This window comes from Rhagoletis pomonella, unplaced genomic scaffold (genome assembly GCF_013731165.1).
Source record: "Rhagoletis pomonella isolate Grant_MI unplaced genomic scaffold, Rhpom_1.0 Rhpom_scaffold_11328, whole genome shotgun sequence".
Classification (NCBI taxonomy): Eukaryota; Metazoa; Arthropoda; class Insecta; order Diptera; family Tephritidae; genus Rhagoletis; species Rhagoletis pomonella.
In genome coordinates, this window is record NW_023469855.1 from 1 (window position 1) to 5176 (window position 5176).

At 36.3% G+C, this 5176-nt stretch overlaps 1 long non-coding RNA gene across 1 annotated transcript; it reads right to left on the bottom strand.

Annotated features, from left to right (window-relative positions):
* Window positions 1–103: 103 nt before the first annotated feature.
* On the bottom strand, window positions 104–871 carry LOC118756646. Its single transcript, XR_004995132.1, has 2 exons — window positions 242–871; window positions 104–156 (listed from the first exon to the last, which is right to left on the bottom strand). It is a non-coding gene; the product is annotated as an uncharacterized LOC118756646 (long non-coding RNA).
* Between the last annotated feature and the right edge of the window lie 4305 nt (window positions 872–5176).

The window sequence follows — 5176 nt, forward strand, 5'->3', positions numbered from 1 at the left end:
ATAAATAAATGAAACAAGCAATGAAATGCCACAGGGCGACCTAACACATATGTATGTACGCACGTTGAATGTGCTTGAATCGTCCAACTCAGATCGATTATGGTAAAATTGTGTAACATCTGCTGTTTTACTGTTGGCAGGCTCTTCTTAGCGCTCCTCACATAGCCCAAGAAATAACGAATATAAACAAAATACAAACGTAAACAATAACAAGGTATTTTTTCTGCTTTTTTCGAACTACCTTCTTGAACTGCGTGCATGCATGAACTTTAATAAAAACGCTTTTCTGCATTAATGTGGCCACCGTTTAGAGAAGGGCAATGCATTGTACAGAAGTATATACCTATATGTATGCATGTAGCAAATCGTTTGGGTTAACGAAAACGACAGATGCAAACTGTTCCGCTGCAGACAGACGCTAAGCGTCTTACAAATTCACTGAGAATGGTATGGTATAGTTGGCAGCGTTGGCCGTGGTGGCCGGTCATATGTTGCTGCAAAAGATGCGGCCTACAATCAAGGTGAGCACAGTTCCCCGTTTCTCTTGCCTTCAGCCCTGCGTCATACAGCATCGTTTGTACATACATGCGGCTGCACACAAGAAAGAAAACTACAGGAGTAGAAAATATTTATGTACGAGGATCCCGAAAGTTCGTTTTGTTGGCAGGATAACGTTGTTGCAGCAGTTATTGTAGTCCTCTTGCTCTCCCTCGTCATCATCGTCGTCAAGGTGTGCAAGCAACAGCCAGTCAACAAACTCAGCATACGCTTCACTGCTTGATTTAATAGTGTGTGCACCACTAGTGCGCACGGGCAGGAGTCGGTCTTAAGGAATTGAGTTCGGTCTCACTACTGTAACTTCGTTATTGAGTGCAGGAATTGCTTTTAACTAGTTGGTGTTGAAAGTGTATGAAGGGTCGCCTACCTTTTGCTTTTGTTATTGTTGACTTACAAAGTAGTAGGCAACAAACTTTGCAGCTGCCTGTTAAGGAATTGTAACTGCTCTTCATGTCTGTACAGGCAGTCCAATAGGAAATATGTTATGTTATGTAGGCCGAATGTTGTTGCAGACTGTGAGCCGAGAGGTATGCTGAATGTACATAGTTGAATAAATAGCAAGAAATTGTAGGCGCTTAAGTCGACAACGAATAATCCGAAGATGCCTACAAAATATTTAGCAGAGTGCCGAAAATCTATGCTATGGGTCTCAGTCTATAGTTTCGGGAAATGAAAAATTGCACGAGTGTGCGAGGAAAGGGGCAAGACTTGGGAAGCCGAGTACAAACAGACACCACGCTCTGAGGTTCTTTCTCTCTAGGAGGACGCCAGAGCTACTAATATCTGGTGTGATAAATATGGGCAAATGTATAGTATTTATTGCGTACACCCGAAAGTTCCTGCGGTTCTTCAAAACGATTATCCTTACTAATATTATAAATCCGAAAGTGAGTTTGTTTGTTTGCTACGCTTTCACACTTTAACTACTCAACCGATTATCATGAAATTTTGTACACTCCTGTCATTTAGCCCAACTTAAAATATAGGATACATTTAATCTCGATTAGAAAAGGGCACCTCTCATACAAACGGAATTTTTCATACTGCATTTCTCAGGAAATATTTTTGGTACATTACTGGAAATTGGTATGGAGATATATAAAATCATTATCTGCTCATGGGTGAGGGCTGTCACCTTTTACAAAAAATCAAATTCAACTTTAATTAAGGGAGTTATTTATTTGAAAATTATATTAAAAAATGGATGTAAAGAGGCTTAAAAAAGCTGTAGTTTGAATGTATCTTGAAAAGGGTTGCCACCTGTTTGAAAAGTCAAATTTAAATTAATCTGAAGAATTAAAATATGGTTGTCAAAAGAAATATTGATAAGAAACTTTTAGTTTCAAAGTTTTGAATAATATTGAAGTCTTTCACATGGGTTGCCACATTTTTTAAATTAAATTCAATTAGTTTAAATAAAATATTATAATACTAGCAGACCCGGCAAACTTCGTTCCGCCCAAATTTAATTTTATCATTGAAACATTTTGGTCCAACATTTTCACCAACAATTCACGTATACGATTTCCATTGACACGCTCATCGGCTAATATTATGGTTTGGTGGTCTTTTGCCGCCTTAAATAACCTAACGAAGGTGTTACGTCCGTGAAGAAGTTCTTGAAATTCTCTAATTGTGCAGCATTTCATAGAACGGTTAATCTCACAACGAAATAAATTTGAAGAACATTTCCTCTTCACTCCCTGGCGGCAACAGTGATCCGGTTCTATAGTGAATCTGCCCCAGAAACTATAGTATAGTTGGTGGCAACTTCAAAATGGATGCGTATAATTGTTCTACAGAAATCCAATATACATAGAATTTGTATGGGAGGTGCCACGCCAAATAAAAAAATAGCGATTTTTTTTTGCCTATAACCATCATTGGGACGTCTGAAGCAGGTGTCCGAAATTTCAAAAAAATCTATAGGACCGTTCTCGAGCTTTGCGAACACAAAAAAAAACGGCTTTCAAAATATATATTAGTATAGATTGGTATGAATCGAAATGGTTTTGAATATGTATCACAATATGTATGAGTGTCACACGAAACAGGTTTGAAAAGGTTGCCAACTGTTCAGAAGGTTAAATTCAAACTATTAATAATTTAAATGAATTACTACAATATGGGTATCAAACTACATGTTTAAAATCTCAAATTGAGTTCAGGGGATAAGTTAATCGAAAAAGTATGATAAGTGAGAAAGAAAGTTTTATGCAGTTTGAAATTATTTAGAAGAGGGTTAAAAAATTGTAAACCTCCTGATTTTTAATTGAGTTTTCTTGAAATAAATTTTACTCAATGTAGCACGTAGAAGTTTCATACACTCAGCGAAGCGGGTGAGGGCGATCTAGTAAAGCTATAAAGATGAGATATAGACAGAATGCAAACTGCGATCGGCGTACTTGAGATTTGTGAAACCCATTTCTTCGAGCATCTGAACAGCTTAGGCATTGTCCCTCTGATAGGGTTGTCTGGCTTTATGTCGAAAGATTACGATTGTGTAAGATTATGAAGAAACAAATAGCACAAATTCTTATATTCGACAAGCGTAGCCGACTAAATACTCAGGGTTATAAGGTTTTTGGTGTTGTAACTGCATGTAAATTTCCCAAAGAGTTTTTGGAGAATGTTACTGGTGTCCTTGGACAGATATGAATCTGGGTCGTTCCTATTATCTTTCATCTCGCATTGTCTCGCTTTTGTAAATCTGTAAGGTACCACGCGAACACTTAAAAGAAAAAAAAGTTTAGTTCGACATAAATAATTTCAAAAGTGTGTTGAAATTCCTTATTTTTTTTTGAATAGCTGTTGAACTAAAATGGGTTAACAATATTTGGAACAATATGGCTCTCATATATGATAGTTTAATACAACTGATAAATTATTTCACAATATTTAATCAAAGTATACCATCTCGCACAGCAAATCGAGTCCGTCTACTTGGCATTCTTACTTGTACCGAGCAACTATACAATATCTAACTACCTAGCAATAGAACTCGGTAGTAGAGCAGAGCCAAAAGAAATATGTAAACAATAAAATTTTACTTCAAAGATTCCAGCAGCGCGCGGTGCCCATTTAGAGAATGTACAGTTTTTCGCGGATATAAACACCTTCTAAAATGCACAAGATTCGGTGCTTCGCGTACTTTTTTTTTCATGAAACCGCACTTATAAGCACTAATGGTACGTACATAAAAAATAACTTTTTGCCAATTTCTTATCAGTAAAGAGAACTTATCACCGGTGTGTTTACATGTAACCAAGCAATACTGTATTTATGTACGTATGTTAGTAGGTAGATATTCTACCGCTGTTAAGAATTGCACTTTTTTTTTGTCTTTATACTACTTCTACTGGCTGTTGTTTGTGTATGAGTTATTGCCTTAACTTTCCAAGAAACAGCAATGAAAACGAAATTTTCAAAAAGGATACGACGTTTGCTTTAATGGGAAATGAATGTGTGTGTGTGTGTGTGTCTTCGTTGTGTGCGGCAGTTGCATTCAACAAAAGCGGTGAGCAAACAAATGCCAAGTGAGCGGCCCAAGGAGCAGACGAAGAGAGCACAGGAAATGAAATTCTCGACAGGCAGTAAGACTTCTTTACTTTATACGAACACAAATTTGAGCAAGGAAAAAGCAATAAAAGGACATACTCTACCTAAATACATATCTATGTATGCAGTCTTAAAGCGAACTGTTGCGTCTGCGCAGAAGTTTTGTGCAGAGTTGGCTGCTTTGTTACTTGGCTGTTTTGTTTGTTGTTAATATGCATTGTATGTACAGTTTCGCAGTAGTTGACAAAAGGACACGCACATTTCTATATACATTTTCTTCTTCTTCTACATATATATATACAAACATAAATAAACGAGCGTTTTAAGTATTTGATTGACTGAGTAGTAAATATGTAGTTGTGGCAAATTTGCTAGACATTTTTAAGAACAACTATTAATACGGTAATTACTGAGTTTACCTCGATGTAGTGTATAATGTGTGTACTGTATGTATGTAGATACTTTTGAAAGCCATACACGACACACATGACAAAAATGCAGCACGATCCTGTTACATGCCAAATACATGCAAACCCACTGATGAAGCATTTGCCAAGAGGCGCGTCAGTTACGAAATTTCAAATTATTATCATCCTCATTTCTTTGTAAATAAATTAACCCTTTTTCATACAATTGCATATGGAAAGTTAATGAACTGTTGTGGGGAAAAAAAAAGTTTGTGTAATTTTCTTTTCGCTATTGTTTATTCTGCATGATTTCTGCCAGTTTTCTGTGTTCTTTTTTTTTAATTTTTTTGCTAGTTTGTCACTTTGAAACCTTGAAAAAGTTCATTCTACCGCTTGTTTCTAGCTTGAAATTCCCTGCCAGCACGAAGAGTCTTGTTTTGACTTCGGTTTCAATATCAGTTTCAGTCAATACTACGATTAAAATACGAGCATGTTTTTGCAATAAATTTTTCGATGCGCAATTACCGAAATATGTACATATGTGTGTATGTACTTACTTGTTTCTTATTTTCTCTTTTATATTCCACATTCGGGTATTTATTCACCAAAATCCAGTCAACACAATAAAAAGCAATACAAAATTTGGCAATACA